The sequence below is a fragment of the Bombina bombina genome, chromosome 7, assembly GCF_027579735.1.
Source record: "Bombina bombina isolate aBomBom1 chromosome 7, aBomBom1.pri, whole genome shotgun sequence".
Lineage (NCBI taxonomy): Eukaryota > Metazoa > Chordata > Amphibia > Anura > Bombinatoridae > Bombina > Bombina bombina.
The window spans coordinates 385113716-385129268 of NC_069505.1; the positions used below are offsets into that span (position 1 = coordinate 385113716).

Consider the following 15553-nt stretch of genomic DNA (forward strand, 5'->3'; position numbering starts at 1 on the left):
AACATCAACCATCAGGGGGGAACAAGGAGTTCCCTAGCGATGGAAGAAGTGACCAAAATCATTCTATGGGCGGAGTCTCACTCCTGCCACCTGTCTGCTATCCACATCCCAGGAGTGGAAAATTGGGAAGCGGATTTTCTGAGTCGTCAGACATTGCATCCGGGGGAGTGGGAACTCCATCCGGAAATCTTTGCCCAAGTCACTCACCTGTGGGGCATTCCAGACATGGATCTGATGGCCTCTCGTCAGAACTTCAAAGTTCCTTGCTACGGGGCCAGATCCAGGGATCCCAAGGCGGCTCTAGTGGATGCACTAGTAGCACCTTGGACCTTCAAACTAGCTTATGTGTTCCCGCCATTTCCTCTCATCCCCAGGCTGGTAGCCAGGATCAATCAGGAGAGGGCGTCGGTGATCTTGATAGCTCCTGCGTGGCCACGCAGGACTTGGTATGCAGATCTGGTGAATATGTCATCGGCTCCACCTTGGAAGCTACCTTTGAGACGAGACCTTCTTGTTCAGGGTCCGTTCGAACATCCGAATCTGGTTTCACTCCAGCTGACTGCTTGGAGATTGAACGCTTGATTTTATCGAAGCGAGGATTCTCAGATTCTGTTATCGATACTCTTGTTCAGGCCAGAAAGCCTGTAACTAGAAAGATTTACCACAAAATTTGGAAAAAATATATCTGTTGGTGTGAATCTAAAGGATTCCCTTGGGACAAGGTTAAGATTCCTAGGATTCTATCCTTCCTTCAAGAAGGATTGGAAAAAGGATTTTCTGCTAGTTCCCTGAAGGGACAGATTTCTGCCTTGTCGGTATTACTTCACAAAAAGCTGGCAGCTGTGCCAGATGTTCAAGCCTTTGTTCAGGCTCTGGTTAGAATCAAGCCTGTTTACAAACCTTTGACTCCTCCTTGGAGTCTCAATTTAGTTCTTTCAGTTCTTCAGGGGGTTCCGTTTGAACCCTTACATTCCGTTGATATTAAGTTATTATCTTGGAAAGTTTTGTTTTTAGTTGCGATTTCTTCTGCTAGAAGAGTCTCAGAATTATCTGCTCTGCAGTGTTCTCCTCCTTATCTGGTGTTCCATGCAGATAAGGTGGTTTTACGTACTAAACCTGGTTTTCTTCCAAAAGTTGTTTCTAACAAAAACATTAACCAGGAGATTATCGTACCTTCTCTGTGTCCAAAACCAGTTTCAAAGAAGGAACGTTTGTTGCACAATTTGGATGTTGTTCGCGCTCTAAAATTCTATTTAGATGCTACAAAGGATTTTAGACAAACATCTTCCTTGTTTGTTGTTTATTCAGGTAAAAGGAGAGGTCAAAAAGCAACTTCTACCTCTCTCTCTTTTTGGATTAAAAGCATCATCAGATTGGCTTACGAGACTGCCGGACGGCAGCCTCCCGAAAGAATCACAGCTCATTCCACTAGGGCTGTGGCTTCCACATGGGCCTTCAAGAACGAGGCTTCGGTTGATCAGATATGTAGGGCAGCGACTTGGTCTTCACTGCACACTTTTACCAAATTTTACAAGTTTGATACTTTTGCTTCTTCTGAGGCTATTTTTGGGAGAAAGGTTTTGCAAGCCGTGGTGCCTTCCATTTAGGTGACCTGATTTGCTCCCTCCCTTCATCCGTGTCCTAAAGCTTTGGTATTGGTTCCCACAAGTAAGGATGACGCCGTGGACCGGACACACCTATTTTGGAGAAAACAGAATTTATGTTTACCTGATAAATTTCTTTCTCCAACGGTGTGTCCGGTCCACGGCCCGCCCTGGTTTTTTAATCAGGTCTGATAATTTATTTTCTTTAACTACAGTCACCACGGTACCATATGGTTTCTCCTATGCAAATATTCCTCCTTAACGTCGGTCGAATGACTGGGGTAGGCGGAGCCTAGGAGGGATCATGTGACCAGCTTTGCTGGGCTCTTTGCCATTTCCTGTTGGGGAAGAGAATATCCCACAAGTAAGGATGACGCCGTGGACCGGACACACCGTTGGAGAAAGAAATTTATCAGGTAAACATAAATTCTGTTTTTTTCCTCCTGTCCGTCGGTCGAATGACTGGGGTGGGCGGAGCCTAGGAGGGACTATATGGCCAGCTTTGCTGGGACTCGTTGCCATTTCCTGTTGGGGAAGAGATATTCCCACAAGTAAGGATGACGCCGTGGACCGGACACACCGTTGGAGAAAGTAATTTATCATGTAAGTATAAATTCTGTTTTATGCTTACCTGATAAATTTATTTCTCTTGTAGTGTGTTCAGTCCACGGCCCGCCCTGTCTTTTTTTGAGGCAGTTCTAAATTTTAATTAAAACTCCAGTCACCACTGCACCCTATAGTTTCTCCTTTCTCGTCTTGTTTCGGTCGAATAACTGGATATGACATGTGAGGGGAGGAGCTATATAGCAGCTCTGCTTGGGTGATCCTCTTGCAACTTCCTGTTGGGAAGGAGAATATATCCCATAAGTAATGGATGACCCGTGGACTGAACACACTACAAGAGAAATAAATTTATCAGGTAAGCATAAATTATGTTTTTTTCTGGTTGAGAACTTTACTTTGTTTGTTTTTCAGAACTGTGGGGCTGCAGTTTTCTGAGAGAGTTATGGCTCATTATTCGAGGGTTGTCTCTTCTTTTTGGGCTTTCAAAATGGAGTTTCTATGGAACAGATTTGCAAGTCTGCAAATGTTACAAATTTGATTTGTTGCCTCGGCTGAGGCTTCTTTTGGGATATAGGTACTTCAAGCAGTGGTGCCTTCTGTTTAGATTACCTGTCTTGTCCCTCCCTAATCATCTGTGTCCTCTAGCTTGGGTATTGGTTCTCACTAGTAATTGATGAGTCCGTGGACTCACCATATCTTAGGAAAGAAAACATAATTTCTCCTGTTAAGTGTAGTCAGTCCACGGGTCATCCATTACTTATGGGATTATATCTCCTCCCTAACAGGAAGTGCAAGAGGATCACCCAAGCAGAGCTGCTATATAGCTCCTCCCATCTACGTCATACCCAGTCATTCTCTTGCACCTAACTAATAGATAGGACGTGTGAGAGGACTGTGGTTATTAAAATTAGTTTTTATATCTTCAATCAAAAGTTTGTTATTTTAAACAGCACCGGAGTGTGTTGTTTTTTCTCAGGCAGCATTAGAAGAAGAATCTACCTGAGTTTATGTATGATCTTAGCGGTCGTAACTAAGATCTATTTGCTGTTCTCGGCCATTCTGAGGAGTGAGGTAACTTCAGATCAGGGGACAGCGGGCAGGGTTCACCTGCAAGGAGGTATGTTGCAGTATATTATTTTCTAAGGAATGGAATTGACTGAGAAAATACTGCTAATACCCATATAATGTAAGTGCAGCCTTAAATGCAGTAATAGCGACTGGTATCAGGCTGATATATATGTATGTTACACTGAGGTATTTCTGGGGAATGGAACTTCACTAAGAAAATACTGTGTACATTTAACTTATATTTGAGCCCCCACTGCAGTGTAAGCGACTAGCAGCAGGCTTATTAGTATCATTTCATAATTTTATTTTAAAACGTTTTACTGGCATGTTAATCGTTTTTCTCTGAGGTACTTGGTGATAAAAATTTTTGGGCATTATTTTTCCACATGGCTGTCGTTATTTTTGAATAAATTCAGTTTGCTGAGCTTCCCCACTGCTATAATATGAGTGGGAGGGGCCTATTTTGGCGCTTTCTTGCGCAGTAAGAATTCACTCACAGTCTTCCTATTCCTTCCTCCATGATCCAGGACGTCTCTACAGAGCCCAGAGGTCTCCAAAACTAGTTTTGAGGGAGGTAATCACTCACAGCAGACCTGTGAGACTGTGCTTTGACTGTGATAAAACGTTTTTATATCTGTTATCCGTTTTTGGGTATTAAGGGGTTAATCATCCATTTGCTGGTGGGTGCAATCCTTTGCTAACTTATTGCATTTATTGTGAAAATTTGGTTGCTATAACAAATTTGGTTCATTGTAATTCTACTGTGACAGTTTATTAGTGTTTCTTAAAGGCACAGTAACGTTTTTTATATTGCTTGTAAATTTATTTTAAAAGTTTTTTCCAAGCTTGTTTCATTGCTAGTCTGTTAAACATGTCTGACACAGAGGAAACTCTTTGTGCAATATGTTTAAAGGCCAATGTGGAGCCCAATAGAAATTTGTCTACTAATTGCATTGATGCTACTTTAAATAAAAGTGTACATGTAAAGAAAATTTCACCAGACAACGAGGGGGAAGTTATGCCAACTAACTCTCCTCACGTGTCAGTACCTGCGTCTCCCGCTCGGGAGGTGCGTGATATTGTGGCGCCAAGTACCTAAGGGCGGCCCATACAAATCACTTTGCAAGACATGGCTAATGTTATGACTGAAGTATTATCTAAATTGCCAGAAATTAGGGGTAAACGCGACCACTCTGGGGTGAGAACAGAGTGCGCTGATAATATTAGAGCCATGTCTGATACTGCGTCACAATATGCAGAACATGAGGACGTAGAGCTTCATTCTGTGGGTGACGGATCTGATCCAAGTAAACTGGACTCAGACATTTCAAATTTTAAATTTAAGCTTGAGAACCTCCGTGTATTGCTAGGGGAGGTATTAGCGGCTCTGAATGATTGTAACACGGTTGCAATTCCAGAGAAAATGTGTAGGCTGGATAGATACTATGCGGTACCGGTGTGTACTGATGTTTTCTCCAACATAGGTGTGTCCGGTCCACGGCGTCATCCTTACTTGTGGGATATTCTCTTCCCCAACAGGAAATGGCAAAGAGCCCAGCAAAGCTGGTCACATGATCCCTCCTAGGCTCCGCCTACCCCAGTCATTCTCTTTGCCGTTGTACAGGCAACATCTCCACGGAGATGGCTTAGAGTTTTTTAGTGTTTAACTGTAGTTTTATTATTCAATCAAGAGTTTGTTATTTTAAAATAGTGCTGGTATGTACTATTTACTCAGAAACAGAAAAGAGATGAAGATTTCTGTTTGTATGAGGAAAATGATTTTAGCACCGTAACTAAAATCCATGGCTGTTCCACACAGGACTGTTGAGAGCAATTAACTTCAGTTGGGGGAACAGTGTGCAGTCTCTTACTGCTTGAGGTATGACACATTCTAACAAGACGATGTAATGCTGGAAGCTGTCATTTTCCCTATGGGATCCGGTAAGCCATGTTTATTAAGATAGTAAATAAGGGCTTCACAAGGGCTTATTAAGACTGTAGACTTTTTCTGGGCTAAATCGATTCATTATTAACACATATTTAGCCTTGAGGAATCATTTATTCTGGGTATTTTGATATGATTATATTGGCAGGCACTGTTTTTGACACCTTATTCTTTAGGGGCTTTCCCTAATCATAGTCAGAGCCTCATTTTCGCGCCGGTATGGCGCACTTGTTTTTGAGGACAGCATGGCATGCAGCTGCATGTGTGTGGAGCTCTGATACATAGAAAGGTCTTTCTGAAGGCATCATTTGGTATCGTATTCCCCTTTGGGCTTGGTTGGGTCTCAGCAAAGCAGATTCCAGGGACTGTAAAGGGGTTAAATATAAAAACGGCTCCGGTTCCGTTATTTTAAGGGTTAAAGCTTCCAAATTTGGTGTGCAATACTTTTAAGGCTTTAAGACACTGTGGTGAAATTTTGGTGAATTTTGAACAATTCCTTCATACTTTTTCGCAATTGCAGTAATAAAGTGTGTTTAGTTTAAAATTTAAAGTGACAGTAACGGTTTTATTTTAAAACGTTTTTTGTGCTTTGTTATCAAGTTTATGCCTGTTTAACATGTCTGAACTACCAGATAGATTGTGTTCTGACTGTGGGGAAACCAAGGTTCCTTCTCATTTAACTATATGTATTTTATGTCATAAAAAATTTTAGTAAAAATGATGCCCAAGATGATTCCTCAAGTGAGGGGAGTAAGCATGGTACTGCATCATCCCCTCCTTCGTCTACACCAGTCTTGCCCATACAGGAGGCCCCTAGTACATCTAGTGCGCCAATACTCCTTACTATGCAACATTTAACGGCTGTAATGGATAATTCTATCAAAAACATTTTAGCCAATATGCCCACTTATCAGTGAAAGCGCGACTGCTCTGTTTTAGAAAATTCTGTAGAGCATGAGAACGCTGATGATATGGTTTCTGAAGGGCCCCTACACCAGTCTGAGGGGGCCAGGGAGGTTTTGTCTGAGGGAGAAATTTCAGATTCAGGAAACATTTCTCAACAAGCTGAACCTGCTTAAGGAGGTGTTATCCAATTTGGATGATTGTGATTATCTGGTCATTCCAGAACCACTATGTAAAATGGAAAAGTTCTTAGAGGCCCCGGGGCCCCCCGAAGCTTTTCCTATATCCAAGCGGGTGGCGTACATTGTTAGTACAGAATGGGACAGGCCCGGTATACCTTTAGTACCTCCCCCCATATTTATAAAATTGTTTTCCTATAGTCGACACCAGAAAGGACTGATGGCAGACAGTCCCCAAGGTCGAGGGGGCGGTTTCTACTCTACACAAGCGCGCCACTATACCCATAGAAGATAGTTGTGCTTTCCAAGATCCTATGGATAAAAAATTAGAAGGTCTGCTAAAGATGTTTGTTCAGCAAGGTTCCCTTCTACAACCAATTGCATGCATTGTCCCTGTCACTGCAGCCGCGTGTTTCTAGTTTGATGAGCTAGGAAAGGCGATTATTAGTAATTCTTCTTCTTATGAGGAGATTATGGACAGAATTCGTGCTCTTAAATTGGCTAATTCTTTCACCCTAGACGCCACCTTGCAATTGGCTAGGTTAGCGGCGAAAGAGCGCTTTGGTTAAAATCTTGGGCAGCGGATGCGTCTTCCAAGAACAAATTGCTTGACATTCCTTTCAAGGGGAAAACACTCTTTGGCCCTGACTTGAAAGAGATTATCTCTGATATCACTGGGGGCAAGGGCCACGCCCTTCCTCAGGATAGGTCTTTTCAAGACCAAAAATAAACCTAAGTTTCGTCCCTTTCGCAGAAACGGATCAGCCCCAAGGGCTACGTCCTCTAAACAGGAAGGTAATACTTCTCAAGCCAATCCAGCCTGGAGACCTATGCAAGGCTGGAACAAAGGAAAGCAGGCCAGGAAACCTGCCACTGCTACCAAGACAGCATGAAATGCGGGCCCCCGATCCGGGACCGGATCTGGTGGGGGGCAGACTCTCTCTCTTCGCTCAGGCTGGGGCAAGAGATGTTCTGGACCCTTGGGCGCTAGAAATAGTCTCCCAAGGTTATTCTCTGGAGTTCAAGGGGCTTCCTCCAAGGGGGGAGGTTCCACAGGTCTCAGTTGTCTTCAGACCACATAAGAAGACAGGCATTCTTACATTGGGTAGAAGACCTGCTAAAAATGGGAGTGATTCATCCTGTTCCATTAGGAGAACAAGGGATGGGGTTCTACTCCAATCTGTTCATAGTTCCCAAAAAAGAGGGAACGTTCAGACCAATCTTAGATCTCAAGATCTTGAACAAGTTTCTCAAGGTTCCATCGTTCAAGATGGAAACCATTCGAACACTTCTTCCTTCCATCCAGGAAGGTCAATTCATGACCAAGGTGGATTTCAAGGATGCGTATCTACATATTCCTATCCACAAGGAACATCATCGGTTCCTAAGGTTTGAATTCCTGGACAAGCATTTCCAGTTCGTGGCGTTTTCTTTCGGATTAGCCACTGCTCCTAGGATTTTCTCATAGGTACTAGGGTCCCTTCTGGCGGTGCTAAGACCAAGGGGCATTGCTGTAGTACCTTACTTGGACGACATTCTGATTCGAGCGTCGTCCCTTCCTCAAGTAAAGGCTCACACGGACATTGTCCTGGCCTTTCTCAGATCTCACGGATGGAAAGTGAACGTGGAAAAGAGTTCTCTATCTCCGTCAACGAGGGTTCCCTTCTTGGGAACTATAATAGACTCCTTAGAAATGAGGATTTTTCTGACAGAAGCCAGAAAAACAAAACTTCTAGACTCTTGTCGGATACTTCATTCCGTTCCTCTTCCTTCCATAGCGCAGTGCATGGAAGTGATAGGTTTGATGGTAGCGGCAATGGACATAGTTCCTTTTGTGCGCATTCATCTAAGACCATTACAACTGTTCCTGCTCAGTCAGTGGAATGGGGACTATTCAGACTTGTCTCCGAAGATACAAGTAAATCAGAGGACCAGAGACTCATTCCGTTGGTGGCTGTCCCTGGACAACCTGTCACAAGGGATGACCTTCCGCAGACCAGAGTGGGTCATTGTCACGACCGACGCCAGTCTGATGGGCTGGGGCGCGGTCTGGGGATCCCTGAAAGCTCAGGGTCTTTGGTCTCGGGTAGAATCTCTTCTACCGATAAATATTCTGGAACTGAGAGCGATATTCAATGCTCTCAAAGCTTGGCCTCAGCTAGCGAGGGCCAAGTTCATACATCAACCATCAGGGGGGAACAAGGAGTTCCCTAGCGATGGAAGAAGTGACCAAAATCATTCTATGGGCGGAGTCTCACTCCTGCCACCTGTCTGCTATCCACATCCCAGGAGTGGAAAATTGGGAAGCGGATTTTCTGAGTCGTCAGACATTGCATCCGGGGGAGTGGGAACTCCATCCGGAAATCTTTGCCCAAGTCACTCAACCGTGGGGCATTCCAGACATGGATCTGATGGCCTCTCGTCAGAACTTCAGAGTTCCTTACTACGGGTACAGATCCAGGGATCCCAAGGCGGCTCTAGTGGATGCACTAGTAGCACCTTGGACCTTCAAACTAGCTTATGTGTTCCCGCCGTTTCCTCTCATCCCCAGGCTGGTAGCCAGGATCAATCAGGAGAGGGCGTCGGTGATTTTGATAGCTCCTGCGTGGCCACGCAGGACTTGGTATGCAGATCTGGTGAATATGTCATCGGCTCCACCATGGAAGCTACCTTTGAGACGAGACCTTCTTGTTCTAGGTCCGTTCGACCCACTCCAGCTGACTGCTTGGAGATTGAACGCTTGATCTTATCAAAGCGAGGGTTCTCAGATTCTGTTATTAATACTCTTGTTCAGGCCTGAAAGCCTGTAACCAGAAAATTACCACATAATTTGGTATATCTGTTGGTGTGAATCTGCAGGATTCCCTTGGGACAAGGTTAAGATTCCTAAGAGTCTATCCTTCCTTCGAGAAGGATTGGAAAAAGGATTATCTGCAAGTTCCTTGATGGGACAGATTTCTGCCTTGTCTGTGTTACTTCACAAAAAGCTGGCAGCTGTGCCAGATGTTCTAGCCTTTGTTCAGGCTCTGGTTAGAATCAAGCCTGTTTACAAAAATTTGACTCCTCCTTGGAGTCTCAACCTAGTTCTTTCAGTTCTTCAGGGGGTTCCGTTTGAACCCTTACATTCCGTTGATATTAAGTTATTATCTTGGAAAGTTTTGTTTTTGGTTGCAATTTCTTCTGCTAGAAGAGTTTCAGAATTATCTGCTCTGCAGTGTTCTTCTCCTTATCTGGTGTTCCATGCAGATAAGGTGGTTTTGCGTACTAAACCTGGTTTTCTTCCAAAAGTTGTTTCTAACAAAGACATTAACCAGGAGATAGTTGTGCCTTCTTTGTGTCCTAATCCAGTTTCAAAGAAGGAACGTTTGTTGCACAACTTGGATGTAGTTCGTGCTCTCAAATTTTACTTAGCAGCTACTAAGGTTTTCAGACAAACTTTGTCTTTGTTTGTTGTTTATTCTGGTAAACGGAGAGGTCAAAAAGCAACTTCTACCTCTCTCTCCTTCTGGATTAAAAGCATTATCCGATTGGCTTATGAGACTGCCGGACGGCAGCCTCCTGAAAGAATCACAGCTCACTCCACTAGGGCTGTGGCTTCCACATGGGCCTTCAAGAACGAGGCTTCTGTTGATCAGATATGTAAGGCAGCGACTTGGTCTTCACTGCACACTTTTTCTAAATTTTACAAATTTGATACTTTTGCTTCTTCTGAGGCTATTTTTGGGAGAAAGGTTTTGCAAGCCGTGGTGCCTTCCATTTAGGTGACCTGATTTGCTCCCTCCCTTCATCCGTGTCCTAAAGCTTTGGTATTGGTTCCCACAAGTAAGGATGACGCCGTGGACCGGACACACCTATGTTGGAGAAAACAGAATTTATGTTTACCTGATAAATTGCTTTCTCCAACGGTGTGTCCGGTCCACGGCCCGCCCTGGTTTTTTTAATCAGGTCTGATAATTTATTTTCTTTAACTACAGTCACCACGGTAACATATGGTTTCTCCTATGCAAATATTCCTCCTTAACGTCGGTCGAATGACTGGGGTAGGCGGAGCCTAGGAGGGATCATGTGACCAGCTTTGCTGGGCTCTTTGCCATTTCCTGTTGGGGAAGAGAATATCCCACAAGTAAGGATGACGCCGTGGACCGGACACACCGTTGGAGAAAGCAATTTATCAGGTAAACATAAATTCTGTTTTTCCTATACCTAAGAGGCTTACAGAAATTATTAACAAGGAGTGGGATAGACCCGGTGTGCCTTTTTCACCCCCTCCTATATTTAGAAAAATGTTTCCAATAGACGCCACCACTAGGGACTTATGGCAGACGGTCCCTAAGGTGGAGGGAGCAGTTTCTACTCTGGCTAAGCGCACCACTATCCCGGTGGAGGATAGCTGTGCTTTTTCAGATCCAATGGATAAAAAGTTAGAGGGTTACCTTAAGAAAATGTTTGTTCAACAAGGTTTTATATTACAACCCCTTGCATGCATTGCGCCTGTCACGGCTGCGGCGGCATTCTGGTTTGAGTCTCTGGAAGAGACCATTAACTCAGTTACATTGGATGAAATTACATACAAGCTTAGAGTACTTAAGCTAGCCAATTCATTTATTTCCGATGCCGTAGTACACTTAATTAAACTTACGGCTAAGAATTCAGGATTCGCCATTCAAGCGCGCAGAGCACTGTGGCTTAAATTTTGGTCAGCCGATGTAACCTCTAAATCTAAATTGCTTAACATACCTTTCAAAGGGCAGACATTATTCGGGCCCGGTTTGAAAGAAATTATCGCTGACATTACTGGAGGTAAGCGTCATGCCCTGCCTCAAGACAGAGCCAAACCAAGGGCTAGACAGTCTAATTTTCGTGCCTTTCGTAACTTCAAGGCAGGAGCAGCATCAACTTCCTCAGCTCCAAAGCAGGAAGGAACTGTTGCTCGCTACAGACAGGGCTGGAAACCTAACCAGTCCTGGAACAAGGGCAAGCAGGCCAGAAAGCCTGCTGCTGCCCCTAAGACAGCATGAAGTGAGGGCCCCCGATCCGGAAACGGATCTGGTGGGGGGCAGACTTTCTCTCTTCGCCCAGGCTTGGGCAAGAGATGTCCAGGATCCCTGGGCTTTAGAGATCATATCTCAGGGATATCTTCTGGACTTCAAAGCTTCTCCTCCAAAAGGGAGATTTCATCTTTCAAGGCTGTCAACAAACCAGCTAAAGAGAAAAGCGTTTCTACGCTGTGTACAAGACCTTTTACTAATGGGAGTGATCCATTCAGTTCCGCGGTCGGAACACGGACAAGGGTTTTACTCAAATCTGTTTGTGTTTCCCAAGAAAGAGGGAACCTTCAGACCAATTTTGGACTTAAAGATCCTAAACAAATTCCTAAGAGTTCCATCGTTCAAAATGGAGACTATTCGGACAATCTTACCTATGATCCAAAGGGGTCAGTACATGACCACAGTGGATTTAAAGGATGCCTACCTCCACATACCGATTCACAAGGATCATTATCGGTACCTAAGGTTTGCCTTCCTAGACAGGCATTACCAGTTTGTAGCTCTTCCCTTCGGGTTAGCCACGGCTCCAAGAATCTTTACGAAGGTTCTGGGCTCTCTTCTGGCGGTACTAAGACCGCAAGGAATTTCGGTAGCTCCGTACCTAGACGACATTCTGATACAAGCGTCAAGTTTCCAGACTGCCAAGTCTCATACAGAGTTAGTTCTGGCATTTCTAAGGTCGCATTGGTGGAAGGTGAACGTAGAAAAGAGTTCTCTAAGGCCACTCACAAGAGTTCCTTTCTTGGGGACTCTTATAGATTCTGTAGAAATGAAAATTTACCTGACAGAAGACAGGTTAACAAAACTTCTAAATGCTTGCCGTGTCCTTCATTCCATTCAACACCCGTCAGTGGCTCAATGCATGGAGGTAATCGGCTTAATGGTAGCGGCAATGGACATAGTACCTTTTGCACGCCTGCATCTCAGACAACTACAATTGTGCATGCTAAGTCAGTGGAATGGGGATTACTCAGATTTGTCCCCTATGCTGAATCTGGATCAAGAGACCAGAGATTCACTTCTATGGTGGCTTTCTCGGCCACATCTGTCCAGGGGGATGCCCTTCAGCAGGCCAGACTGGACAATTGTAACAACAGACGCCAGCCTACTAGGTTGGGGCGCTGTCTGGAATTCCCTGAAGGCTCAGGGATCATGGACTCAGGAGGAGAGTCTACTTCCAATAAACATTCTGGAATTGAGAGCAGTTCTCAATGCTCTTCTGGCTTGGCCTCAGCTAGCAACTCTGAGGTTCATCAGGTTCCAGTCGGACAACATCACGACTGTGGCTTATATCAACCATCAGGGAGGGACAAGGAGTTCCCTAGCGATGATGGAAGTCTCAAAGATAATTCGCTGGGCAGAGTCTCACTCTTGCCACCTGTCAGCGATCCACATCCCAGGTGTGGAAAACTGGGAGGTGGATTTCCTAAGTCGCCAGACTTTTCATCCGGGGGAGTGGGAACTTCACCCGGAGGTATTTGCACAACTGCTTCGGCGTTGGGGCAAACCAGATCTGGATCTCATGGCGTCTCGCCAGAACGCCAAGCTTCCCTGTTACGGATCAAGATCCAGGGACCCGGAAGCGGTTCTGATAGATGCTCTGACAGCACCTTGGGTCTTCAACATGGCTTATGTGTTTCCACCCTTCCCGATACTTCCTCGTCTGATTGCCAGGATCAAGCAGGAGAGAGCATCGGTGATTATAATAGCGCCTGCGTGGCCACGCAGGACCTGGTATGCAGATCTAGTGGACATGTCGTCCTGTCCACCATGGTCTCTGCCTCTGAGACAGGACCTTCTGGTTCAGGGTCCTTTCAAACATCCAAATCTAATTTCTCTGAGGCTGACTGCATGGAGATTGAACGCTTGATTCTATCAAAGCGTGGATTCTCTGAGTCAGTGATTGATACCTTAATACAGGCTAGGAAACCTGTTACCAGGAAAATTTACCATAAAATATGGCGTAAATACTTACATTGGTGCGAATCCAAGAGTTACTCATGGAGTAAGGTTAGGATTCCTAGGATATTGTCTTTTCTACAAGAAGGCTTAGAAAAGGGTTTATCTGCTAGTTCGTTAAAGGGACAGATCTCAGCTCTGTCCATTCTTTTGCACAAGCGTCTGTCAGAAGTTCCAGATGTTCAGGCTTTTTGTCAGGCTTTGGCCAGGATTAAGCCTGTGTTTAAGACTGTTGCTCCGCCATGGAGCTTAAATTTAGTTCTTAATGTTTTACAGGGTGTTCCGTTTGAACCCCTTCATTCCATTGATATCAAGCTGTTATCTTGGAAAGTTCTGTTCCTAATGGCTATTTCCTCGGCTCGAAGAGTCTCGGAGTTATCAGCCTTACATTGTGATTCCCCTTATCTGATTTTTCATTCAGACAAGGTAGTTCTGCGTACAAAACCTGGGTTCTTACCTAAGGTAGTCACTAACAAGAATATCAATCAAGAGATTGTTGTTCCTTCATTGTGCCCTAATCCTTCCTCAAAGAAGGAACGACTTCTGCACAATCTGGACGTTGTCCGGGCCCTGAAATTCTATTTACAGGCAACTAAAGATTTTCGACAAACTTCTTCCCTGTTTGTCGTTTATTCGGGACAGAGGAGAGGTCAAAAGGCTTCGGCTACCTCTCTCTCCTTCTGGCTTCGTAGCATAATACGTTTAGCCTATGAGACTGCTGGACAGCAGCCTCCTGAAAGAATTACATCTCATTCTACCAGAGCTGTGGCTTCCACTTGGGCCTTTAAAAATGAGGCCTCTGTTGAACAGATTTGCAAGGCTGCAACTTGGTCTTCACTTCACACCTTTTCCAAATTTTACAAATTTGACACTTTTGCTTCTTCGGAGGCTGTTTTTGGGAGAAAGGTTCTTCAGGCAGTGGTTCCTTCCGTGTAAAGGTCCTGCCTGTCCCTCCCATCATCCGTGTACTTTTAGCTTTGGTATTGGTATCCCATAAGTAATGGATGACCCGTGGACTGACTACACTTAACAGGAGAAAACATAATTTATGCTTACCTGATAAATTCCTTTCTCCTGTAGTGTAGTCAGTCCACGGCCCGCCCTGTTTTTACGGCAGGTCTAAATTTTAAATTAAACTCCAGTCACCACTGCACCCTATAGTTTCTCCTTTCTCGTTTGGTTTTGGTCGAATGACTGGGTATGACGTAGAGGGGAGGAGCTATATAGCAGCTCTGCTTGGGTGATCCTCTTGCACTTCCTGTTAGGGAGGAGATATAATCCCATAAGTAATGGATGACCCGTGGACTGACTACACTACAGGAGAAAGGAATTTATCAGGTAAGCATAAATTATGTTTTATTCTTACCTGATAAATGTATATCTTTCCTGATATGGTGAGTCCACGGCCCACCCTTTATTTTATGACAGTTATTTTTACTAAAACCTCAAGCACCTCTACACCTTTGTGTTATCTTCTTTTTCCATTTACCTTCGGCTGAATGACTGGGGGTTATGGGTAAGGGAAGTGGCATATATAGCAGCTTTGCTGTGGTGCTCATTGCCTCCTCCTGCAGGCTATTCCCGCTAGTAATTGATGATTACCGTGGACTCACCATATCCGGAAAGAAAGAAATTTATCAGGTAAGCATAAATTATGTTTTTTTTTATATTGTCTGATGTAAGAATGGTTCATTGTTCTTCCGGGGCATAGACAGTAGCAATTTAACCCCTGCATGAGAATCAAGGGGTTAAATCTCTGTTTTGTGTTTGTTTAATGTTTGTTTAATTTTATGTATACAGTCCACAGAAACTTTTTTACATAGGTCCTGGGGAGAACACTGCATAGTGTACATATTCACTGTAGAATTCCTGCATCAATCAATTTATCTTTAATCAGTTTAATTTTAGTATACCTATTATAAATAAATAAAAATTATTAGTCCCTTTAAGGGCTAAATTACAAGTGGAGTGGTATTTTTGCCAACCCAATGCGTGCAAAAAAACCTAAGAATATCACAACTGCGTTAACTTATTCTCCCATAGACTTCAACGGAGCACACAAACCCGATCGCATTTTCTCAAGTTTGCTAAACCAACATAAAATATTAATATTTCACATTCCAAAGTTCTTCACATGGTAGAATATGTTTATTTATTCATAAATACATATATCTTTACATATCTGATTATTTTTTTTTGTAAAATATTTATCTAGGTATAGATATAAACAGATATATATAGGAATATCTATTTTTAAATACTTAGAGCATATTCCTCTATGTG

General features: G+C 43.9%; 1 protein-coding gene across 1 annotated transcript in view; it reads left to right on the top strand.

The window, feature by feature from the left end:
* Positions 1–15553, top strand: part of CACNA2D2 (calcium voltage-gated channel auxiliary subunit alpha2delta 2) — a 780863-nt gene that overhangs the window by 184746 nt on the left and 580564 nt on the right. The window lies entirely within an intron of this gene.